Source organism: Tachyglossus aculeatus, chromosome 7 (assembly GCF_015852505.1).
Source record: "Tachyglossus aculeatus isolate mTacAcu1 chromosome 7, mTacAcu1.pri, whole genome shotgun sequence".
NCBI classification, from domain to species: domain Eukaryota; kingdom Metazoa; phylum Chordata; class Mammalia; order Monotremata; family Tachyglossidae; genus Tachyglossus; species Tachyglossus aculeatus.
Window position 1 is genome coordinate 26,157,311 of NC_052072.1, and position 26,632 is coordinate 26,183,942.

General features: G+C 50.0%; 1 protein-coding gene and 1 non-coding gene across 2 annotated transcripts in view; one reads left to right on the forward strand and one right to left on the reverse strand.

Annotated features, from left to right (window-relative positions):
* Positions 1-26,632, reverse strand: part of NFASC (neurofascin) — a 174,164-nt gene that overhangs the window by 129,822 nt on the left and 17,710 nt on the right. The gene's annotated exons all lie outside the window — the stretch shown is intronic.
* Positions 9,712-9,849, forward strand: LOC119931062. The gene has a single exon (XR_005451929.1). It is a non-coding gene; the product is annotated as a small nucleolar RNA SNORA7 (small nucleolar RNA).

The window sequence follows — 26,632 nt, forward strand, 5'->3', positions numbered from 1 at the left end:
AGTCAGATGCTTTTTTTCCTCCCCGAGTACCAGACTCTGGACACTGTTGCCACTACCATTTTGCTCATAGTGGAGTCCATGACAAGGCCATTGGAGCTGAGTCTCTTGGCCACATCTTGAGGCTGTGGCAATTAAGTTAGCAGAATAATGTGGGGTGGTAAGGGATGGATGAGAAGCAGGCAGAACACTGCCGCCCTTTGGGTCCTGTTATATTCCCCTGAAATAGACCACCACCTCCAGCATCTATCAGTGATCCTTCCATGGAAGATCATAACCCCCCTGGCTAGGTGACCAGAGTTAACAGACTGTAAGCTCCTTGTGGGCAGGGACCATGTCTACCAACTCTGTTGGACTGTACCCTCTCAAGCACTTAATACAGTGCTCTGCACACGGTAAGCATTTAAATACCATTGATAGATCGGAAAGTACGTGTCCAATTCAAATCTCCAAACCACCAAAGAGCCTACAGTGGGTCTGTGGTGAACCCGTGAACCCTGACAATCTCTCCCCACCCCAAACTTCCCCATCCAACTCCCCCACCTCCCAGTTTCCTAAGGGACAGGGACTCTGTCTACCAAAGTTGCTCTTGGCTACGATATTTAATACCAAGCCAACTGCTGACAACTGGGACAATACCGAGGGGCCAGAAGAGGGAGATGAAGAAAGCTCACTTCTTCCCAATTTCATCGCAGAGGTAGATTGAGTGTTTGAGCTCATGAAGCTGAGGGAGGAGAACTCTTCTAAAAAGATCCAACTCTCCCAGCTTTGGCTGGTGCTAGAGATGTCAAACTGCTTATCTTCTGACTGTGGCCAGTGGGAAAACCCACTCCATTTCCCTCTCCCCTTCCCTTTGATGGCTGCCTTCTCACCCATGGGTTGGAGAGATCAGTCAGTGGTTTGTATTCAGTGCCTACTGTGTGCAGAGCACTGTAATAAGCATCTGGGAAAATACAATGCAACATGTTCCCTACCCACAACGAGCTGAACTTCAGTAGGGACCATGGGCCAATCACTGACTTGATGGAGAGGAGGGTATGCCCACACTCCCTCCCTGGGCTCCCCAATGCTGTGCCTCTGGACACCCTCTTCTTCGTCTCCTCCATCCCCAATAGCTCCTTCCCTATCCCCTTAAACCTCATTGGCAACAATGAACAATCACAGCTGAAATCTAAGGAGCCAGAGACCACAACCAGTGCCACAGGGCTGGGAATCTGCTCTCTGCTCCTATGCTGAAGCATGGAGGGGACTTCAAGGAGGGGAGCCCTGAGTGGGGAATCAGCACGAGTGGGAGGGGTGATTTGCCCCCCATTACACTGCAGGTCTCCTCCCCTTTGAGTAGTCATGGGGGGTGGGGGAGCAGCCCTAGGACTCCCTTACCTCTTCACCAAGCCCTACCAGGAGATGGGTGACCCCCTCAGAGCCCTCCCTCCGCCCGGTTGGAGCCACTGGGCTCAGGGCCGGTTTCCCCCGGGGCCCCCAGGCCATGGCGGGAGGCGGCCCCTCATCCCAGCAACAAACATCCTTCGCCGCTGAAGCCTCCATCTCGGGGGAGCCTCCGTGTCGCTCGTATCCATAGCAACTGGCATTCGTAAAGAGACATCCCCGGGTGGGGAGGCCCGGGCCACCAACATCATGTTCGGATTATTCATGAGACGTGAGAGAGGCAGATCTGCCCAGCTGGAGCCCGGGAGCCCCACAAAGCCGCAAGAACGCCAGTGTTTACCCGTTCCTCCCCCAGCATGGCTCAAACCAGAAACAGAAGCCATTACAAACAGCCTCTCAGGCCTGGGCTCCCAGCCCATCTGCATTGGAAGTGGGTTAGATAAGGCGAAAAATCCTTGGGTCAGGTCATCCTCCTTCTCCCTTGCCCCCTCCTCCCTCCCTCCATCCTTCCATCCACCATCCTGTCTCTGGCAGCATGGCTTCACCGGGCAGATGAGATCAGAGGCACTCAGAAGACACTCCCCAGCCTCCTTCACTCAAATCCAACATCCCTTTCTAACAGGAAGCTCTGAGATGTAGTCAATCTCTTCTGCAGGGATTGACGCCCACAGGGGTGTTGAAATGAGGGAGGGGGCTCGGCTCCAACGGCTTTCTTGGGGGTGAAGCAGAGAGATGGGGAGAGGGGCCTGGGAAGGATGGAATCAGTAGTTGGGAGTGCATGGGTCTCAGAAACCTGAAACCACCTCTTTCCCTGGTGAACAAAACCACAATTAGACTATTTCAGGACAATTAACCCTTAAACCTCTTCATCCAGCTTCCCCCCCTCCCATCACCATCAGTACTACTGAGTGCCTTCTGTGCAGAGGACTGAACTAAGCGCTCCCCACCATAGACTGGCTGTTTCATGTAATCAATCTCAAGAAGGTCACACAAGCTAAGGAATCTCCCCACTCTCTCCCCAACCAATCTTTTCTTCAGCCACTCCATCGGCATCTGAAAAGTACAATGACATGATGGCTTGCATGTTGTTTAGAAATTGCAGTGCCATCTGGCTTGCTAGAAACACAATGTGCCAGCCAGCCCCACAGCCTGGGTTCATGCCAGGCGGGTAGCTCTGTCCTTTTTTAGATTGACCCCAGAGCTCCCAGCTGTTGTGGGACCAGCCCCCCTGCCTCCAGAAAACCTCCCCCACCAGCTGCTCTCCCTCACATCCTGGGAGTTCACGTTCCGGCAACACGAGAAGCGGCATGGCTTGGTGGGAAGAGCACAGGCCTGCGAGTCAGAGGGCCTGGGTTCTAATCCAGGGCTCCTCCACTGGTCTGCTGTGTGACCTTGAGCAAGTCACTTCACTTCTCTGTGCCTCAGTTGCCTCATCTGTAAAGTGGGGATTAAGACTGTGAGCCCCATGTGGGACGTGGACTGTGTCCAACTTGATTTTCATCTATGTCAGCACTTAGTGCAGTGCCTGGCACCTAGTAAATGCTTAACAAATACCATTTAAAAAACAAAAAACCCAAACTAAATGCCACAAAAAAACCATGCTATGGAATCAACTGAAAATGGAAAGTATACCCCATTGTAGGGCAATCCCTGGCACTCTCAGGGGCAAGAGGGAAAGGAGTATGGTCCTCAGCCCATACTTCCATTGGCAGCTGAACAGCTGGCTCAAGACACACCCAAAGCATTGGTTACCTACAGCTCTGCTTCCTTCCACCACGGGGACCAGAGGGAGCAGTGTCTGTCCCCAAGGCCCAGGAGTGAGACCTGTTCTGGCCAAAATACTGATTGGAGGAGAGCAAAAGAGCATGTTGGCATGTTTCCTTGTGGCCCTAATTAAGAGGGGCTGCTAACAGTCTGGAAGACAGGACTAGCTGGGGAAGCGGCCAGGCCAAAGAGCTTGGGAAACAGAGGACTGAAAAATGAGGACAATTGTTTTCCCTTTGCTAGTGATGTGCAGGGTGATCTTAATACCTGGCTGATGAGAAGGACCATCAAAATGGCTGTCGGATGGCCCGCGGGCCTCAAAGAACAGCACAACCTAATTTCAGCCTCACCATTGTCAGCTCTGTGTGACCTTGGGAAAGTCACTTCACTTCTCTGTGCCTTAGTTACCTCATCTGTAAAATGGGGATTAAATCTTCTCCTTCCCTCCTAGACAGTGAGCTCCATGTGGGACAGGGACTGTGTCCAACCTGATTATCTTGCCTCTATCCCAGGGCTTAGTACAGTGCCTGGTACATAGTAAGTGCTTAACAAGTATCATAAAAAAACAAAAGGGAGACTGATCCCAGTTGGAGGATCTATCCTACCTCTCTGTGCTTCACTGAGCTTTCTTGAATGATGAGAATGATACCCAGTGAGAATGAATCTCCGTAATCTAACACCGAGAAGGTAACCAGGCAGAACAGTAACACAATCAATCAATTGTATTTATTGAGAGCTTACTGTGTGCAGAGCACTGTACTAAGCACTTTGGACAGTCTCATATAACTGAATTGATAGAAATGTGCCCTTCCCACAAAGAGCTTTCAGTCTAGAGGGGGAGAAAGACATTAATATAAATTATGATATGTACCTAAGTGCTGTGGGGCTGAGGAAGGGGTGAATAAAGGGTGCAAATCCAAGTACAAGGGTGGCACAGAAGGGAGGGGGAAAAAAGGGCTTAGTTGCAGAAAGCCTCTTGGAAGAGATGTGTCTTTTACACCCACAGCAAAAAGACTCTTTGGGAAGAAATCTGGACGCCATCTTGGGGTAGCCTTAACTCCCAGCCACCTGTCCTGAACCCTAGCAAACGAGGCTCATCCTGCATCCATGGGGCCCCCTCCACAGGAATGGTTCCCCCTCCACAGCTGGACACGCAGGACTCCCAAACTTGCTCAGCCCAAGTCTCTGACAAGCTCTGAAAGGGTCTAATCAGGGCCCGTTGTTGGGTAGGGACCATCTCTATATGTTGCTGACATACTTCCCAAGCGCTTAATACAGTTCTCTTCACACAGTAAGCACTGTGTGCCCAAATACGACTGAATGAATGAATGAACGAAAAGGTCCAAAAAGATGACTGGCTCTTAGAAGCTTATCTCATCCAGTAAGTGCCTGGGGCGGGGTGGGTGGGGGCTGCAGGCCGCCCCCTGGCCCGGCTGAGCACCAGGGAGGAACGGGATCTGGGTGGCACGGGGACTAGGAGACCCCCTCGCTCGGTGGCCAGCTTGCCAGTGCTAGCTGCCAGTGGCCCCCAACACCTCCTTCCTGTGGGGGTAGGGTAGGAGCACTGGGGAGGAGGGCAGGGGGGAGGAGGGCAGGGGGCAGTTGGGCAGGGGGCAGTCTGTTGATTGGTATTTAGAGGATGCCCGTGGAGGGGGCTGAGCAATTGAAGGGTAAGTGGGATTTAGTGACTACTGACTGTGGGTGGAGCACTGTAGTGAGCCCTGGAAAGAGACCAGTGAACCTAGCGTTAGGTAGACACAGTCCCCGCCCTGGGGTGGGGGCTGTCAGTCTGTAACCTTGGCCTTGTCCTCGACTCCTCTCTCTCATTCAACCCACAGACTCATTCTGTCCCAAAATCCCATCAGTTCGGTCTTCACAACATCTCTAGAACCTGTCTTTTCCCCTTCATGCAAACCGGTTCGAGCACTTAACCTCTCCCACTGTGACAATCGCCTCAGTCTCCTTGCTGACTTCCCTGCCTCTTGTCTCTCCCCACTCCAGTCCGTACTTAACTACGCCACCCAGATCGTTTTTCTAAAAAGCCGTTCGGTCTTCATCTCCCCAGTCCACATTCACTCAGAAGTAGCATGGCTTAGTGAAAAGAGCACAGGTTTGGGAATCAGAGGATGTGGGTTCTATTCCCTGCTCCGCCACTTGTCTGCTGTGTGACTTTGGGCAAGCCACTTAACTTCTCTGTGCCCTGGTGACATCATCTGTCAAATGGGGATTAAGACTGTGAGCCCCACGTGGGACAACCTGATTACCTGTGGCTCAATGGAAAGAGCCCGGGCTTTGGAGTCAGTGGCTGTGGGTTCAAATCCTGACTCTGCCAGTTGTCAGCTATGTGATTTTGGGCAAGACATTTAACTTCCCTGTGCCTCCATTACCTCATCTGTAAAATGGGGATGAAGACTGTGAGCCCCACTTGGGACAATCTGATCACCTTCTATCCTCCCCAGCGCTTAGAACAGTGCTTTGACATAGTAAGCACTTAATAAATGCCATTATTATTATTATTATTATCCTCAGCCCAGCGCCATCTCAATATCCCTGGCTCCTTCCCACCCCTGTATTCAACCTGAAAAGATGGCACCTTCATGTTCAGATAGCAATCACAGCCCCTCCTGCTCTCCTCCAAGAACCAGAGAACTCTGCCGAGCGATACTGAAGAAGCTAGCAGCATTACTGGGTCTCTGTGACCTTTTCCTCAAGGGTGCACAGCTATTTGCCTTCACCATATTCCTAGAAAGCAGGAAGGGGCAGGGATCATTATCCCCATTGGATAGACTGGGGGAAACTGAGGCCCAGGGTTCATACGTTGCATCAGTGGCTGGGTCTGGACAAGACTCCAGTGATCCTGACTCCCCATCTCGCAGGCCACTCCACTCAGAACTGCTTCCCCAGACCAGGAGAATTGGGCATCTTTGTTGGACATCTCTAATTGCCCGAGACTGAAAAATGAAGACAGTTGTTTTCCCTTCGCTAGTGATGTGCAGCGTGACCCTAATACCTGGCTCCGAGGAGGACCATCAATATGGCTGTCCAGGAAGGCCCGCGGGCCTCAGAGAACAGAACAACCTAATGACAGGCTGGGCCGGCTCCTCCCTCTAGATTGTCTCTCTTCACTCTCCCTCCCCCATGCAGGCCAGCCTTCACTACTCCCCACTGGGGGCTCTTTGTAGGGGAGACATCCTAAATTACACCTCAATGGGCCTAGCAGTGAGAGTCAGCCAGAAGGCAGTGGCAGCCTCATCCATCTCTCACAGTCTCTTGCTTCCCTTTGACCAGGGACAAGGAGGCCAAATTAGCCACAAACATTTGGGGGCAAAATCTTGCCAGGAGGGAGGACGACCAGGATCTCTGTAGTTTATTTCCCTCCCAAACGGGCACTGGCTTCATCCCATTTCCCTCCGTGTCTCTCTCTCCCCTCAGATGCACATCACCTGGCTCAGGAAACAAAAGACAGATTCCGCCTCCCAGCATCCTATTGTATCAGCCTCTCTCCATCTCCAATCTATACTACCAGCTGCTGCTGCACGGATCGTCTTCCTGAAGTGTCGCTTGGCCCTCATCTCACCTCAAAACCCTCCAATGCCTCGCTGTGTCTGCATCAAACAAGTCACCTGCCTCATCCACCCCCTCACTCACACTGTTCCCCAGGCTTGGAATGCCCTCCCTCCCCAAATCTGACAGACCAGAGCTCTCTCCACATTCAAATGCCCCCTAAAATTCCACCTCCTCCAACAAACTTTCCCTAATAAATTTCCCAGCCCCCTGAGCCATAGTGTCCCTTCAGCCAACTCTAGCACTGTTGAATTTATTTTCATCCTCCTTAGCACTATGTACAGGTGTCCATTTAATTTTTTTTGATCGTTCTAAATATTGTAACTATTTTGGCAAATATTTTTACATGTCTCCTCCCCCTTCTAGACTGTGAGCCCACTGCTGGGTAGGGACTGTCTCTATATGTTGCCAGCTTGTACTTCCCAAGTGCTTAGTACAGTGTTCTGCACACAGTAAGCGCTCAATAAATACGATTGAATGAATGAATGAATTAGCATGTAAACTCCTTGTAGGTAGGGAATATGGCACTTTGTTAATCAGTATTTCCGAGGCTCTTGGTGCAGTGCGCCACACAATATCAATGGTATTTATTGAGCACTTATTGTACCAATACAACAGATTTGAATGACTTGTAGACACTGTGTCCCACCTGATTGTTTTGTATCGACCCCAGTGCTTGGCACAGTGCCTGGCTCATAATAAGTCCAGTGTTTGACACATAGCAAGTGCTTAACAAATACCATAAAAAAATTCCATGTCTTCAAGGAGCTTATTAAACTGTAACTCTGTGGCAAGGGGACATCGAGTCGGAGCCCCGCCTCTACCAAGCAGTTTTGGCATCTCCAAGGATGATTCTGGGAAATTTTTTTCTGGGGCTAATCTAAATCCTTTCTGCTGCAGTTCAATTCCCTTTCCCTTGGCAATGCCCTTCCTGGCGAGGAGTCACTGACTCCTCGATTCATTCTGAGGCCAGAAAAAGACCAAGGAGGGATTTTGATGCTTGCAGTCTCTATCAGACTGCGACCGGTGTCCTCTTGAGATTCAGTAAGTGACTGGACACTGCTTCAGTGGAACAAGTCCCAAGGAGCACATTTTGGAGCAAGAATGTGAAGTCTTGCATTCCCTTTCCCCAACACACTTGGGATAGTTCCTGGGTGGCAAACACATCCTGGGCCGCTCTTGCTCCACTAGCCTGGGAGCTCCTTGAGGGCAAAGATCGCATTCATCAACTCTGTTGCACTCTCCCCAGCACTTAGCACAGTGCTCTGCAAACAGTAAGCACTCAAATACCACAATTTTGTCGACTGATCCATGAAGCTTCTAAACTCTCAAATTCATCCCAGTGTCAGGTATTCCTGGACGTTCCAGAAACCGTCCTTCAGCCAAGCAGCAGGGAGAGATCCCAATGCGCAGATCTGAGGGGAACTGAAGACCCAAGGGGAAGATGCAGGTCTGCCCTCGGGCTCAGCCCCCGCCATGGGCTCCTGGCCGGGGTTGGCACCCTCTGGGCTTCCCTCTGCCACTGTCCCTCTAATTTTTCAACTGCTCCCTAAGCCAGGGACCTGTTCTCCTGGCTTGTTCCTGCTCTCCCACCCTTCAACCCAACTTCAGACTCCCATGCTAGACATTAAAAGTTTTCCTCAACCACCCTTTGGCACCAGCAACGTCCAGGAAAGGATGGCCACACGTACCATGACCTTCCCAGCCTCTAAGCACTCAGGCTGCAGAAAATTCTCCTTGACTAAAGCCTTGAGGCTCCAGTTGAAGCCCTTCCCTCACTGAGGAGGGGAACAGCTGGAAGCTGTCATCCCCTGCCCACACCCCCACCCCTCCTAACCCATGCCCACCTCTGCCCTTTAATCCATCTGGGAATTTCATGTCTGCCTCTACTTAAAACAAAAAGTGCTAACACAGCTTGGACACACTGCTCCCAGGCCAGCACTCGATGTTGGATGGAAGGTGTGTTCTGGGCCAGAAGTGATGGACTAGGAAAGTCGACTTCCAGATGAACTCCTTAGAGATGGTGGAAGACCATTCCCACTCAAAGCATAGGCTGGAGTGGGGATGATGCCCTGGGATCCCTCTCCCAGTCCCTGCAGCCAACTGTCTGTCCAATAGCAGAGAAAGCAGGTCCATTCACCAGAGACTGCTGGCTCCTTTCTGGTGCTCAAGAGAACAGACTGCCATAGTGAAGGCACAGTGGATCCCAGGGAGAGGCACTTCACACTAGGATAATTCATTCATTCGTAGTTATTGAGCTCTTACTGTGTGCAAAGCACTGTACCAAGCGCTTGGGAGAGCACAATACAACAAGAGACACATTCCCTGTCCCAAATGACCTCACAGTATAGACGGGGGCACAGACATGAAAATACATAAATAAATAAATTACAGATCTATGCATATGTGCTGCAGGTTTGGGAGGGAGGATGAATGAAGGGAGGAAGTCAGGGCAATGCAGGAGGGAATGGGAGAAGGAGAGGAAGGCTTAGTCAGGGAAGGCTTCTTGGAGGGGATGTGCCTTCAATAAGGCTTTGAAGTGGGGGAGAGCAATTATCTGTCTAAGAGGGACAAGGAGTAATATGGTTCACGCCAAAAAAAAAGAACCAAAAATACCCCCTGCCATTTGTTTCTCTACCTAAGGCCTTTAAGGCCTGAAAATAGAACATTTGAGGAGCTAAAGGAAATATGACCCACATGCAGATTTATTCTTTTTTAACCACCTCATCCATACCATCCTTGTGTTTTATTCTAAGATTGTGAGCCCCTAGAGGGCCAGGGATCGTGTCTAACCCTCACTTGTGTATTTTTCCCCAGTGCTTAGTACAGAGCTCTACACACAGTAGTTGTTTAATAAATACTATTGCTATCACTACTACTATTACTCCTCCTTCTAGTATGTTGCTGACTTGTACTTCCCAAGCGCTTCATACAATGCTCTGCACACAGTAAGTGCTCAATAAACACGATTGAATGAATGAATGAATATGATGAGGGAGGTTCCTCTCAGGGTCGCACCTGAGGAGTTTCCAGTACTGTACCAGTCTCGGCTACAGGAGGAAGAGTCAAGCAGAGGCCTACCCATTCCATTCCTAGCTTGGGTAGTGGCTAGAGAGTGGAAGACAATCTGCTACAAGTTAAAACTCATACTGGGCAGCAGCAGCATGGGAGAGAGTCGAGGGCAGAGACCCAAGTTTACTGCGTGGAAGGCGGCAATGGTAAACTACTTCCGTATTTCTACCAAGAAAACTCTATGGATAAACTATCAGGATGATTGCAGATGGAGAGCAGGGTGTTCTGGGAGAGATGGGTCCGTGAGGTCGCCATGGGTCGGTAACAACTCGATGGCATAAGACAAAACAATGAGGAGGGAGGACGTTCCCGGCCAGAGGTAGGATGTGGGCAACAGTTTGGCGGTGAGATAGATAAGATTGAGATACAGTGAGAAGGTTAGCAAATTGTACTTTCCAAGCACTTACTACAGTGCTTTGCACACAGTAAGTGCTCAATAAATACGACTGAATGAATGAACTAGAGGAATGAAGTATGTGGGCTGCGTTGAAGTAGGAGATTAGCGAGGAGGGGTCGGAGGGGGCAAGGTGTTTGAGTGCTTTAAAGCTGTTGGTGAGGACTTTCTGTTTGATGTGGAGATGGATGGGCAACCACTGGAGTTTCTTGAAGAGTGGGGAAACAAGGTCTGAGTGTTATTGAAGGAAAATGATATGGGCAGCAGAGTGGAGTATGAACTAGATTGGGAAGGGACAGGAGGCAGGGCGGTCAGCATGGAGGCTGATATGAAAATCAAGGTGGGATAGGATAAGTGCTTGCATTAACATGGTAGCAGTTTGGTTGGAGAGGAAGGGGTGGATTTTAGTGGTATCGTGAAGGATAACCCTTCTCCAGAGTTCCTGGCCTAAGCGACCGGCCCAGTCTCTACCACACTTCCCGAGAGACCAGCACATCTCAACAACGAGGAATGGGGGAGTGGATGGAAACTTTCCTGGCCTGACCCTTGAAATCACAGCAGCGTCATCTACCTCAAAATAGGTAAAATCAAGGAGAGGAGGAATAGAGGCTGGGAGATGGAGAATGCAAACAAGGAAGACAGGGCTAATGACTGAGAAATGGTCCTCCCCGCCAACACTCTTGCCTCAGCTCTGAGCCCGGCTGCACCTCCCTGTACTGATAGCTGGATGGGAGAAAGAACAGCAGCTGGCCAGATTGCCTGCCACCATGAAGGCCATACGTGGCTCGTGTCTTTTCCTTAAGGAGACCTCAGGGCTGTGCTCTGGTGGTGAGAGGGTCTCCTCAAATGAGGAATCATCGCCCTGGGAGACTGGGGGCAACAGGAGAAGTGGCTGACTCTAGGGAGGATTTGCATTCAGATCCCCAAGGCTGCTATAAGGAGAACCATAGGCCAGGGCTGGAATCTGGTACTGGGTTCTCCAGCTCAGGGTCCCACGAGTCCCTTGCCCTGGGCCAAGAGACTTGGAGAATAATAACAATAATAATAATGATTATGGAATTTGTTAAGCACTTACTATGCACCAAACACTGTTCTAAGTGCTAGGGTAGATACAAGGCAATCAGGTTGCCCCACATGGGCTCACAGTCTTAATCCCCATTTTACAGATGAGGTAACTGAGGCACAGAGAAGTGAAGTGATTTGCTCAAGGTCACACAGCAGACAAGTGGCAGAGCCGGAATTAGAACCCACATCCTCTGACTCCCAAGCCACTAGGCCATGCTGCTTTTCACAGATGGGACGTTGTAACTTGGGCTTTCTCCATTCTGGTCACCCCGAGAGAGGCAGGACAAGAACCCAGGAGCTGACCCTCCATCATGCTCTCCTCTAGACTGTACTGCTTTCTAATCAAATCAGAGTCCCTAAGTCCCCAGGCACAAGCCAAGTTCCAGAGTTCCTGAAACTGAAGCCACTTGGTTGGCACCCTGCCATCTTCAGAAGCAGCTTAAAAACTAGCCGGGCCTTTTTTTCTACCCCTCTCTGCTTGCCCAGGCCCCAGGCCGGAGGACCCTAGAAATCAGGGCTTGCCCTCTAGCCTGGGCTGTCCCGAGAGGAGCCCAAGCCTACCTTCTGACCCCTCCCTCAGCTCCCAGTCTCCCCGTAGTCTGTCCCTGCAGCTCCGCCTTCTCCTCTTCCCCCCACCCCACACTGCCGCCTTCCCCTGGAGTGTGGTCAGCTGCCTGCCTTTGGCCTGCAGAGCCCAGAGTGGGGCTGGGGCCAGGACATGCTGGGAAAGCAAGTGCTTATATTGTAACTGGAAAGGGAGGGGAGAGAAACAGACAGGGCCAGGAGAGGAGGGGAGAGGGACAGGAAGCAGCTCAGGAGAGATGAGTCAGAGAAGGACAAGGGTGACAAATTCCTCAAGAATCTCTGGAGGTAGCATTTCTAGTTCTCTTTTTACTCAACCCTAAAGTTCTTTGGTGACTCGTGGTGAAGCATCTCTCCTCTCTTGGCCTCTGCCAGGGCTTCCTTATGCTCACCATTCCTAGAGCCCTGTTTTTACCTCCATCTCCAAATCCCCCACACCACATTCATTCATTTAGTCGTATTTATTGAGCACTTACTCTGTGCAGAGCACTGTACTAAGCGCTTGGGAAATACAAGTTGGCAACATATAAAGACGGTCCCTACCCAACAATGGGTCACATCTCCTCAACCCTTCAAACCACCTATTTTTAATGGTATTTGTTAAGCTCTTACTGTGTACTAGACACTGTACTAAGCACCGGCACAGAAACAAGTTAATCAGGTTGGACACAGTTCATGTCCCATGTCAGGCTCGTGGCCTTAATCCCCATTTTTCCATATGAGATAACAGGCACGGAGAAGTTAAGTGACTTGCCCAAGCTCATGCAGCTGGCAGGTGGCAGAGCCGGGATTGGAACTCAGGTCCCAGTCCTGTACTCCATCCATTAGGCCACACAGCTGCTCCTTCCTTGCATCCCACGCAGATGAGAGCCCCTCCCTCCCAAACCCTTCCCTCTGGGGCTTGCTCTCACACACACCAAGCAGCCCCCAGCCCCTCAGCTCAGATTTTCAGGTGCTGACCTGGGGGAAGGAGCATCTCAGTCTCACCTCTGGGTCACAGCTAAGTTCCTGACACCGGCCATGTCCTCCTGCTCCCCTCGGTACATCCAGAACCGCAACCGGCACTTAGTATAGTGCCCAGTGCTTACTACAGTGCCTGGCACATAGTAAGCGCTTAACAAATACCACAATTATTCATTACTAAACAAGAATCCTAGGCTGAGGGAGAGGAGGGACAGAAGGAAACAGATCAAAGGCAGGAGAAGACAGATTGCACAAATCAGCATAGGAGAAGGTGGTCAGGGGTGCGCAGAGTTAAATAAAGACAAAGTAGACATTGAAGGACGGTACTGGAGACCAAACATACCTAGTCATCGTCCACAAAGCCACATTAATTAGAAAAAACAATCATCATACGCACCTCCAGAAACCCCGGAGGGGTTGTCGGGAAGAGCAGAGGGCACTCTGAGCTCTCGGATCAGAAAGAAATGGAATGTTTCCAACCACCTCTGGTCTCTGCTACAACAACCCAGACAGGCAGACTGTACCCTTAGTTCCCAGGAGTGCACAACTCTTCCGCTTCATGGGCTAGAAAAGCCATCTTCCCTCCCCCCACCCCCCAACAAACACACACACACACACACACACACACACACACACACACACACACAGTAGTTTGTGTTAGCCTGATGGCTCCAATCCCCTCTTTGGCAAGCAGCAACACCTCAAGTGGGGAGGGGGTAGGGGAGAAGGAGGAAGGAGAAACGCATGCTCCCAGCCTACCTGCTTCCTTAAGCCATCTTTCTCCTTGGGGCGTCCACCGACCTCCTGTCAGCATCCTCCCCCCCACATCACAGAGGGCTCCATGGAGGAGGCTGAGAAGTTGGAAAAGAATAGACCCCACCGCGGAGAAGGTCCGTTAGGCCCTGGGGCCACTGCGGTGGTGACCCATCCCTCGTCCCTCGCTCCAGAGAAAACACAGCAGACCTTCTTGGCGACGAGTCAGAATAATTCCAACGCTGTCAGAGATCTCCCGCGGCCCCCCGCCTCCCTCTCGCCATCCCTCCCTCCCTCCCCGACACAAACAGAGAGTTATTATCTCAAGTCCCCACGGCCTCTGAGGGCTCCAGTGAATGGAACTGCTCATAAGCCCACTTGCTTATTAATAACTGCTTCCCCACCTTCCCCTCCCGCTCCTGTCCCACTCCAATCTGCCCAGCCCACCCACCCCCAATCCTGGGGCTCACTTTCCCGGATTCCCCTTGGCACTGTGGAAGCACCGCAGACGGCCAAGACACAGACTGGCCTGGGCCTGGGCTCCAGGGGGCCAGCAGGGAGCAGCCAGTGAGGGTACAGAGGCATCCAGACACACAGATGAAGACCCCTGGAAGGGGAGGGGGTTTGGAGGGAGGGGGCCAAGGGGGGAGATTTTCTGAACCCCAGCCAAAACCCAGGGAGGACAATGGCAGCCAGAGACCTGGAGAAGACAGAGCCACTGCCCTGCAGGGCCTTGGACTGGAGAGGCTACTCCAGGCCCACTCCACCTCTTGCTCTGGGTCAGAACCAAGATGGTCACCGAAGGAGCAGGACTTGGGGACAAGCAATGAAATCTGAGAAAATGGCCTTAAGGGGATAGGCTGAGGCCACAGGAGAAGCAGCATGGCCTAGTGGATAGACCATGGGCCTCGGAGTCAGAAGGACCTGAGATCTAATCCCGGCTCTGCCACTAGTCCTCTGTGTGACCTTGGGCAAGTCACTTCACTTCTCTGGGCCTCAATTCCCTCATCTGTAAAATGGGGATTATGGTTGTGAGCCCCATGTGGGACATAGACTGTGTCCAACTCAATTTGCTTTTATCTACCTCAGCACACATAATAAACGCTTAATAAATACCTTTTTTTTAAAAAAAGGAGGACATTGTCTTAAGCTTCAGTGTCCTTGATTTGGTCTCTCTAATCTATACTAGCTCAGCTGGGTGACCAGGGCAGACGGATGGAGGTACTGTACTTTCCCAAGCGCTTAGTACAGTGCTCTGCACACAGTAAGCATTCAATAAATACAAATAACTAATAATAATAATGATGATGATGATGGCATTTATTAAGTGCTTACTATGTGCAAAGCACTGTTCTAAGCACTGGGGGGGTGTACAAGGTGATCAGGTTGTTCCACGGGGGACTCACAGTCTTAATCTCCATTTTACGGATGAGGTAACAGACACAGAGAAGTTAAGTGACTTGCCCAAAGTCACACAGCTGACAATTTGCAGAGCTGAGATTTGAACCCATGACCTCTGACTCCAAAGCCCGTGTTTTTTCCATTGAGCCACGCTGCTTCTCTTCTAACTGATTAACCTGCTTCAATCCTGCACCTGTGCGTGTGTCTTCCTCCTGTTCTATCGCTCTCTCTCCCCTCACTCCCCTTCCCACCCCCTGGTAGTGTGAGCTTGACTTACACTCACCCACTCACAGGTGCCCAGAAAACTTTCCTTTTGTTCCAAGCTCCAGGAGAAAGCCCCGGGGAATGGAGAGGTGGGAGGGCCAGGGGGTAAATCTCCATCCCTCCCAGAGAAAGCAGCACATCTTAGGGGGCTGGAGCAGATGGCTGCTCTGAATGCGGGGGGATGGGGAGCAGGGTCGGGTGGAAGGGAGAGGTTGGAGTGGAGAACGCTTGACCTATGACAACAGGGTGGGAGGGAGAGGCCATATCCGTGCAGGAAAACCCCAGTGCCATCTCTGGATGGAGTCCCGGAAGGAGAGCCACGCAGGCCCTGGGGAGGTTTCCCATCCAAAGCAGGAAGGTGGGGCATCCCCATCAACCCTCATACACACCACCAACACCACCGTGATCACCACACCTCAATGACCCAGGGGACACTGGTCCAGATGCCTGGCCTTAAATCCCTTGGGTCTCCCAGCGCTCAGAAATTGATCAGCCAGTCAAACTCTTATTGATTTAGTGTGGGGAGACAAATTATGCTTCTTAGCAGCTGGAAATGGCCGGAAGGAAATGATCCATCCAGAATGTGAACACAGCAAGTGCCTGGAAAGGGAGGGCCCAGCCTTGCTCTTCAGGTCGCCTTGAAGTGCGAGAGGTCGAGTCGCTCATTTACTGGTATTTCTTCCACCCTTTTGCCAAGGCCTTTAAGCCCTATTTGACTTTGCCTTCTCCCCATTTACAAAGAAGAAAAAGCCCTGAGAAGTCTAGACACTTGCCAAAGGTCACACAGGGGCTAAGTGTCCGCCTCGCCCCAAATTGTGTCAATCTACTGCTCAACTCCGCATTCCAGAACCCTCCGGTCCATCTCCTCTAAGCAGAATGGAAGGATTCAGTTTGAACCTGGGTCCTACCTCTTTGTCCACAACCTGTTCGCCATCCTACTTAGACTGTGGGTCCCATGTGGGGCAAGGACTGTGTCCAACCTAATTAACTTGTATCTACCCAGCACTTAGAGCAGTGTTTGAAACATAGTAAGCATTTAATTACCATCAAAATCCCCCAAAAACAAACAAAAAAATGAATGTCCTCGGCAGGCTGGCAGACTGCCCAGAATCCACTGGGGGAAGGTCAAGAATGGGCTGGGGGTGGTGAGGTCAACAGGAAAGTCTGTCATACCTGGGGTCCCGGCAGGAAAAGGGCAAGTTCCACCTCCACCGTATCCTGCCCCCGCCCCAACCTGGGCAGGTTGATCGTGCCCCGCACTGGCTCCTTGGGGCTCCATTCAGTGGCAGCCGACTGGATCTCTGAGAGACGAAAGAGCTACCAATGGAACTCAGGATTCGGGGGTCCCTCAGAGGCTAATTCTAACAAACCTCCAGAATAGGAGCAGAGCTTTCTGGAGAAATCTGAGACTCTAGACAAGTACACTGGCCAGCTTGGGCCTGAGATATGCCCCAGAGATGAATATCAATCAATGGTATTTATTGACTGCTTGCTGTGTGCGGAACAGTGTACTAAGCACTTGGAAGAGTTGGATAGAAAAGTGAAAGCCTTCTCTGCAGCTTGCGATTTTTTTCTCTCTTTCTCTCTCACTTCACTCCAAAGAGTCAGGGAGACAGGAAAGGGCCTTGAGGAGCAGCTTGGCCTAGTGGAAAGAACATAGGCCTATGAGTCAGAAGACCTGGGTTCTAATCCCAGCTCTGCCACTTGTCTGTGTGACCTTGGGCAAGTTCTCTGAGCCTGAAGTTACTTTATCTGTAAAATGGGGATTAAGACTTTGGACATCTGTGTCCAACTTGATTATCTTCTATCTGCCCTAGTGCATAGTATAATGCCTGGCACATAGGAAGCCCTTAAATATATTTTTTTAAAAAAGGGTAGGTCTCCTCAGAGCAGAGAGGTAGGGGCTTAATACATCATTTCTGGAACTTCACCCAGAAACAGCAGGCCTGGAGAGGATACCCAGATTACCTTGCTCGTCCGACACCTATTCTTTGTGAGAGTCCACAGAAATGACAGCTGGGCTAATTAAGGCAAAGACATCCAATGGATTTCTGAAGTGCCATTTCTCCAGAGGGTAAGAGTCATTAAACATAACTGCTGATGCATTGTAGTGACCCAGAGGAGAGAGCTGGGCTCTGCTCGTCATTCTGCCACTGACTTGCTGGGCGACGTTTGGCAAGTCAACCTTCCTGGGCTCCTTACGTCCATTGCTGGAACCAAAACTCCCTGGGGCCTGGACCAGAGTAGATGAGAAGAGCAAGCTGCCCCTCAACAGAAACCAGATTATCATTAAGAGGTGACTTAATTTTCAGTTCCAAATGCTGCACCACTGGGTTTAGCGGTGCAGCCATTATCCAACTCGAGAAACATATCTACCAACTCTGTTGCATTGTACTCTTGCAAGCACTTAATACAATGCCCTGCCTATAGTAAGTGCCCAGTAAATACTGTTTATAATAATAATAATAATTACGGTACTTGTTAAGCACTATGTGCCAAGTACCGTTCTAAACTTTGGGGTAGATACAATTTAATCAGATTGGACACAGTCCCTGTTCCATGGTCTTAATCTCCATTTTACAGATGAAGTAACTGAGGCCCAGAGAGCTTAAGTGACTTGCCCAAGGTCATACAGCAGACATTTAGCAGAGCCAGGATTAAAAAACAAATCCTCCTGACTCTGAGGCCCAGTCTTAGCCACTAAGTGATGCCACTTCTCTAATTAAACGTTCATGACTCCACTTTCTCTTATTGCGGTTAAATGGATTGAGAGAGGTGTGCACCGTGGGGAAAGACTACTATATCAACAGGATTATTGGCTGTTTTAAATAGGGAGGGAGGGGATAGGAGGCTCCCAGCATGGCCCAGTGGGAAAGCATGGTCCTGGGAGCCAGAGGACTTGGATTCTACTCTCAGCTCTGCCACTTGCTGCGCCTCCTGTGCGACCCTGGGCAAGTCACTTAACTTCTCTGTGCCACGGTTTCCTCATCTGTAAAATGGGGATTCAACACCTGTTCTCTCTCATACTTAGACTATCCATTCAGTCATTCATTTGTATTTATTGAACACTTACAGTATGCAGAGAACTGAACTAAATGATTGGAAAGTACAATTCAGCAATAGAGAGACAATCCCTGCCCACACTGGGCTTACAGTCTGAACCCTGGTTCAGATGGGACTGTGCCCAACATGAATACCGTGATCCTAACCCAGTGCTAAATATTTAGTACAGTGCTTTGCGCATAATAAGCGCTTAACAATTACCACAGCCATTATTATTAGTACTGTATGCTACTTGAAGATGGGGAATCATCTCCACCATCTGTATTGTATTATATTCTGCCAAGAAATCAGTACAGTGCTCTGCACACAGCAAGCACTCAATAAATACCACTGACTGGGAAACCCCTCTTTTCCTTCCCAACCAAAGGGCTAAAGGACCTTTTCAAAGTGCCAGCTCTGCAGCCCAAATTGCTTTCAGGAAAAGACAGGGCTCCCCACTTCCCCTGCTTTGCCCAGTACACCCTGCTTTGGGGCATATTTTCCTAATCTCGGTGACTGAGGATTTACACACCAGCGATGAGAACAGACCTTTAGTAGCAATTACAGGCTAATGACATTAAGTTGCACCAGCTGATTACAGCCCCAGACACATGATTAGTTGTGACAGCCAAGTTGAATCAAGGCAAGCATGAAATCTGGGTTATAGCAAAACGAAAATGGAAGAGGTGAGTGGAATCTGTTTCCTGGCCCTGACGCGCCAAGGAATCCATCATCCAATCCAAGCCTCAAGACCCCTCCGGAATTCGGATAGCGGGTCTGGATGCTGAAGTTGAGAGGATCTTGGAGGTGGAAGGGCGAGAGACTGAGGTAAATGTGAAGCTGGGACAGACTGAGGCAAGCGGTCTCTCCGGGCCAGTTGCCATGACAATGCTTGTCTGTGCAAGATCCACAAATGAATTATTGATCTCAGATGACATTTCCCTCTCCCCACCCCCAATTCTCCAGAAGCCAATGAGGTTGCTGTCAAGCTGGATTGAGAAAGAATGCACCCGTTGACCACCAGCCCAGGAGGCCGTCCCACTGCCTTCCAGCTGTGGTTTATGAGCAAACTGGGAGCCCAAGCCCCTGCTGCCTTCTTATCCTTTCACCCTGGGAATGATGTCTCATTTTCCAACTGGCAAAACCAGAGAGAAAAGTCACCTTCTCTCTCAGGAGTTGGAGATCAGAAGGTCAAAAGGAGTCAGAAAGACCTGGGTTCTAATCCCAGCTCCGCAACTTGTCTGCTGAGTGACCTTGGGCAAATCAGTTAATTTCTCTGTGGCTCAGTTACCTCATCTGTACAACGGGGATTAAGACTGTGAGCCCCATGAGGGACAGGGAAAGTGTCCAGCCTGATTAGCTTGTATCTACCTTGGCACTTAGAACAAGGTTTGCCTCACAGTAAGTGCTTAACAAATACCATCATCATCACCTTCAATTATCCAAGGCCACAGAAAAGAGCCTGGAGCAAGGATCCAAACCTCGGTGTCTGGGGCCCCAAGTCGGTCGCTCCACCGGATGCAGAGGTCATCCGGGCAGCAACACCTCTCCCTCAGCCCAGGAATTCTGAGGGAGAATCCTGGAAAGGCAATTCCCCTATTTCTTGTGGGCCCCACATATCTAGGCTTAGGTGGTCTAGGTTTAGTCCTAGGACAGAGCAAGGGATCTAGGAACCTCACACAAGGTAAGAAGAAAGATGGTATCTGTTAAGCACACACTACGTCCCAAGCACTGCACTAAGCACTGGTAATCAGGTCAGGCACAGTCCTTGTCTCACTTGGGATTCCCAGTCTAAGGAAGGAATTCAGCCCCCATTTTACAGATGAGGAAACTGTACATATTTACAATTCTATTAATTTTGTTAATGATGTGCATTAAGCTTTAATTCTATTTGCTTTGAGGACTTGACACCTGTCCACTTATTTTGTTTTCTTGTCTGTCTCCCCCCTTCTAGACTGTGAGCCTGTTCTTGGGTAGGGACCATCTCTATATGTTGCCAACTTGTACTTCCCAAACGCTTAGTACAGTGCTCTGCACACAGTAAGTGCTCCGTAAATACGATTGAATGAATGAATGAATGAGGAAAGGAGAAGTGAAGTGATTTGCCCAAGATCACACAGCAGCTAATTCTGGAGCCAGGATTAGAATCCAGTTCCCCCGCCTCACAGGCTCGTGTTCTTTCCACTACGTTGTGCTGTGAGCAACACCCTGCGGTCAAAGGCCGGACAAGAGAGGAAGGCGTCACTGCCAGAAAATTCCAGATGCTGCATTCATGCCCAGCTGGCCCCAGAGCCTGGCATATCTCTGGGCCAGTTAACTCCACCCCCAGAACAACTCAAACCAGTACTGGGCTGTAAACCTGCAGGCCCCAGACAGCTGGGAATAGCTCATCTCTTACACTGTGGTGAGTCACCCACAGTCCCTTGGCTCAGCCAGCTGTGCTTGCTGGCCACAAGGAAGCCACAGCAAGGGCAGATGGCCCGGACTCACCAATGGGAGCCCCCCGGGGTAAAGCTGGCTCTAAATCTCGCACCAGATGAGCTGGAAATAGCAACAGAGTGGCGGTGGCGGCAAGTCTGGTGGGGTCCCCGTGTATTGAAGCAATTAGCCATCGGGGCCAAAAGGAGGAAGAGTGACTAGGCTGCAGTCAGAGCTTGAGGCAGTGATGCACAGATCCACAGGAGGGCAAGACACATAAACCCAGAGGAAGCCAGAGAACCAGACCAAGGCCCAATTGCTAGGCAACCTTGGGGAAACTCAGGGCTGCTGGGGGATACTCTGGAACCCACCCACTCTCTGAGGTCTGGCAGGTGAGGAGGGGGCTGTTGGGGGGAGAAAGAGAGAGAGAAAAGGGGGGGGGGGGAAGAGGCAGAGAGAGAGAGAGAGGAGTACTGATGTCCATCAGTGACAAGGAGGACTGTATGGCTGAGCACCAACTGATCAACAAGCCCTGACTGACAGTGGGTGAACCAATAAGGCATTTTTATGAGAATAGCCTGCACCTGGACCCTTGAAAGGAACACCTGGAAAACCCAGAGCCAAATTCAAGTAGGCTGTGGCTCTCAGTCCCCTGTCTGGGCCCCAGTTAATCATATTTATTGAGCACTAACCATGTGCCAAGCACTATACCAAGCTCTTGGGAGAATACAATATAACAGAGTGGGTAGATATGTTTCCCCCTCTAGACTGTAAGCTTGTTTTGGGCAGAAAAGTTGAAGATTCTGATCATGAATCTCCCCTGCCTCTCAAATCTGTCTTCCCAGCCAGGCCCTGCACCCCACCCAGATTCCAGAGACTCCAGCCACCTCTAAGAGCATGACCCAAAGTCCAAAAGCATCCAGGCAGATTTGGACATGGGCAAGGCAGATTTGACTCCTCAGCCCTAAATCCTTCCCCTAAGCTGAAATAGCCCCCAGAGTCATTTGAGAACGTGGATCCCTAATAATGTCTGTGGGGTCATAAAGCCCTTCAGTCCTTCCTTGAACTAGAGTGGGGCTCCCTCTGAACAAACCTGTCTTGCAACCTTCTGGCTGCCATAGTCTATTCTTGTAAGCTCCTTTGAGCAGGGATTGTATCTACCAACTACCTGAGTGTTTAGTACAGGGCTCTCTAGAGTGTAAGCTCATTGTGGGCAGGGAAGTGTCTGTTATATTGTTATACTGTACTTTCCCAAGCACTTAGTACAGCACTAAGTACAGATCCCCATGGCAATCCCCAAAATATGGAATCTTATATTTCATGAAAGAATGTAGAAGCCGTGTGGCCTAGTAGAAAGGGTATAGGCTTGGGAGTGAGAGGACTTGGGTTCTCATCCCAGCTCTGCCACTTGTCTGATGTTGACTTTGAGCAAGTCACTTCACTTCTCTGTGCCTCAGTTCCCTCTTAAGTAAAGTGGGGATTAAGACTGTGAGCCCAACGTTGGATATGGACTGTGTCCAACCTGATTTGCTTGTAACTACCCTAGCGCTTAGAACAAATACCATGGAAAAAAAAGGCACAACTTCCCTTTGCATCAGTTTCCTCATCTGGAAAATGGGGATTAAGACTGTGAGTCCTATGTGGGACAGAGATTGTGTCCAACATGATCGTCCTGTATCTACCCCAGCACTTAGTACAATGCTTAGCATTATAGTAAGTGCTTAATAAATGCTATTAAAAACTCCTATGACTAGAAGAGAGCTATAAAGGTCATCTGGTCCATCTCTCTGCCTTCATTCATTCATTCAATCATATTTATTGAGCACTTACTGTGTGCAGAGCACTGTACTAAGCACTTGGGAAGTACAAGTTGGCAACATATAGAGATGGTCCCTACCCAACAGTGGGCTCACAGTCTAGAAGTTGGGCAGAGCATTTCTTGGCTTTGCCTGGATCTCAAACCCAGGTCTTCCGACTGGGAGGAATCCACTTGGCCTCGAACCACCAAAGCACAGAGTCAGCCCGTCCCCGGAGGGCTCTGCCATTTCTTCTAATGTTCAGAACCAAGGAGAAGCTTTCTGATTGCTATGGAGGAGGGGTGAGACCAAGAACACCTCCTTCCCCCTTATCGCTGTATGGGGAGACAATTTTCAGACTGGGATGGCCTCCCTCTTTCCCACTCCCTCATCCCCTCTCAGTCCAAGGAGCCACTTCCAAGGAGGCAGCAGCAATGGGAATAACCTGCCCATAATAATAATAATGGCATTTATTAAGTGCTCACTATGTGCAAAGCACTGTTCTAAGTGCTGATGAGAAGTAGCTTGGTTTACTGGATAGAGCCTGGGAGTCAGAAGGTCGGAAGTCCTGGCTCTGACACTTATCTGCTCTGTGACCTTGGGTAAGTCAATTCACTTCTCTGTGCCTCAGTTACCTCATTGGTAAAATGGGGATTAAGATTCTGAGCCTCATGTGGGACAAGGACTGTGTCCAACTCAACTAGCTTGCATCTGCCTCAGTACTTAATGGAGTGCATGGCACATAGTAAGTGTTTAAATACCATAAAATCAATAAAAAATAAATAAATCTGCCACGGGGACCAGATCAGGTCACATCTCTCTCTCTTACTCACACAAACACTCTCTCTCTCTCTCTCCCCCTGCCCCCCCGCCCACACTCCCCAACATCTGCTGGAAACCAATACACTTTCCCTTCAGCAGCATATAATTAGGGCAGCTTAAGGGCTTTCCCAGGGTCAGGGCAGGCCAGCAAGCTTGGTGCTTTTGCTGGAAGGGGGAGGAGCAGGTACCAGGACATCACCCCCGAGGCCCTCACCAAATGGGAGGGTGACAGCACAGCATCCCACCTGCCAGGTGCCCATCAGCCTCACAGATGTCAGCTTGGAGGTCGCAGCACACCCACTTGCCCATGGCAGGGAAGGTACCGCACCCAGGGAAGTTGAGGCAGTGCGCGCCGAAGCTATGTCCAACTGAGCTTGAGACCCATAACTTTGCCCTTCCCTAATAACTGCACTGTTGGTTCAGTGCTTACTGAACAAGCACTGTGCTAAGCACTGGGGAAGATACAAGAGCTTCCCATCAGATACAGTCCCTGTCCCTCATGGAGCTACCCTGGCACCCAGGAGTTGCCTTAGGTGTCCTCGGCTATAAAAGGGCAAAAAAAAAAAAAGGCAGAAGGGACTTTTTTTTTTTTTTGTGTGTGTGTGTGTGTGTGTGTGTGTGTCGGGGGGGGACCCACTTAAGTCTAGATATTCTTCTAGTTCAGGATCATCCTGCCACATCTCATCTACAGGGTAAAGCCTCCTTTTTTTAAAAAAAAATATCTTTGTTAAGCGCTTACTATGTGCCAGATGCTATACTAAGTACTAGAGTAGATACAAGCTAATTAGGTTGGATGCAGTCTCTGTCCCATGTGGGGCTCATGGTCATAAACCCCATTTTACAGATGAGGTAACTGAGGCAAATGAGAAGTGAAGTAACTTGCCCAAGGTCATGCAGCAGACAGGTGATGGAGCCGAAATTAGAACCCAGGTCCTTCCAACTCCCAGGTGCGTGCTCCATACATTAGGTTACTCTGTTTCCTCCCCATCCGAGAAGCGTCATGGTTCTCAGGATGGGAGGGATGGCTGGAGAGGGAGATGAGAAGTCTGGGATTTGAGCATCGAGACCCCCATTTGGTCTCTCCCATCTCCACAAGGAACCCCACTGCTTTCCTTCCTGGCAGGCCATTAAATGCCCACTGGCAACACCAGCCCCTTGGTGTGATGTGCCACTCTGGGCTCTGTGCCAGCTGCCAGCAACTCATAACAATAATAATAATAATAATAATCATAATAATAATGATGATGATGATGGTATTTGTTAAGCACTTACTATGTGTAAAGCACTGTTCTAAGGGCTGGGGAGGTTACAAGGTGATCAGGTTGTCCCATGGGACGCTCAAAGTCTTCATCCCCATTTTACAGACGAGGTCACAGGCACAGAGAACTGAAGTGACTTGCCCAAAGTCACACAGCTGACAATTGGCAAGCCGGGATTTGAACCCATGACCTCTGACTCCAAAGCCCGGGCTCTTTCCACTGAGCCATGCTGCTTCTCTCATTTACATTTACACCATTTCTCATTTCATTTCTCATTTACACCACCAGTTTCCAACAGACTCAAGCTCTCATCCACCGGGGACTCCCTCTCCTATTAGCTGAGTTGGGCCACCTTGGATCATCAGAAATTCATCTCAAAGTGTTGATACCAATCCCAGGCAAACAGAAAGGCCTAGAAGGGGTGGAAAAGGATGAAGGTGGGCTGGTCACAAGCACCATTTCCAGGCAAGCCGATAATCCCTCATGACAACCTGATTAAGAACTGGTTCGGGTTTCCAACCCATCTCTGATGTCAGCCACCCACCCGAAGTCCCCAGGAGGCAGAGATAATAATAATAATGATGATGATGGCATTTGTTAAGCACTTACTATGTGCCAAGCACTGTTCTAAGCACTGGGGGGGATACAAGGTCATCAGGTTGTCCCACGTGGGGGCTCACAATCTTCATCCCCAATTTACAGATGAGGTAACTGAGGCTCAAAGTGACTTGCCCAAGCTCACACAGCAGACATGTGGTGAAGGCAGAATTTGAACCCGTGATCTCTGACTCCAAAGCCCGGGCTCTTTAAACTAAGCCATCGGGGGCACCTCTCCCTGTGGTCCAGGTGAAGATGTGGAGGTCTGAAGAGAGGAAAGGATTTCTCTAAGGTCACAGAGTTCGATCGCAGACACATTTGGAGTCCCCATCAGCTCTTCTCCCAGTAATAATAATTATAATAATCGCATTATTTGTTAAGCACTCACTATGTGCCAAGCACCATACTAAGCACAAGGGTAGATACAAAATAATCACGGGGCTCACATTCTAAGTTGAAGGGAGAACTGGTATTGAATCCTGATTTTGTCGATGAGGGAACTGAGGCACAGAGAAGTTAAGTGACTTGCCCCAGGACACAGAACAGACAAGTGGTAGAGCTGGGATTCAAACCCAGATCCTTCGACTCCCAGGCATGTGCTCTTTCCACTAGGTCATGCGGCTCCTTGGGAATTGTCAAGTCCTTGATTTTACGAGGTATGGGGGTGCTGGGCATCAGCTAGCAGACATGGCTGCTCCCCTCTGTGATCTTCCATTTTGAGGCCATCAGCAAAGAGTCTCTAGGTTGCACGAACACCAGACAGAAGCACAGCACAAAGACCAGCCCACACCAAAGCCATGAGCTCAGCTAAAAGTGGAGAACAAACCTAGAGTACCTGGTGTTTATAACAGGAATATTTTATTCAAAGCAACTATTTCACCTTCATGCTCATGGAGGAGGGCAGGTGAGTGAGAGAGAAAGAGGCAGGTGTTTCACGACTGAAGAATGTGAGCCCTAGCGCGGAATAGAGTCCTAGTCAAAGCCTCTCAGGACTCATTTTGGCCCTCTGCTTCCCAGTCTTTCATTCATTCAATTGTATTTACTGAGCACTTACTAGACTGTTAGCCCGCTGTTGGGTAGGGACCGTCTCTATATGTTGCCAACTTGTACTTCCCAAGCACTTAGTACAGTGCTCTGCACACAGTAAGCGTTCAATAAGTACGATTGAATGAATGAATGAATATCTGCAGAGCACTTGGGAGAGTACAACGTAACAGTAAACAGACACATTCCCTGCCCACAACAAGCTTACAGTCTAGAGGGGGAGACAGACATGAATATAAATAAATTACAGATATACACATTAGAGAAGCAGCGTGGCTCAGGGGAAAGAGCACGGGCTTTGGAGTCAGAGGTCATGGGTTTAAATCCTGGCTCTGCCAATTAGCTGTGTGACTTTGGGCAAGTCACTTCACTTCTCTGTGCCTCAATTCCCTCATCTGGAAAATGGGGATTAAGACTGTGAGCCCCCCGTGGGACAATCTGTCATCTTA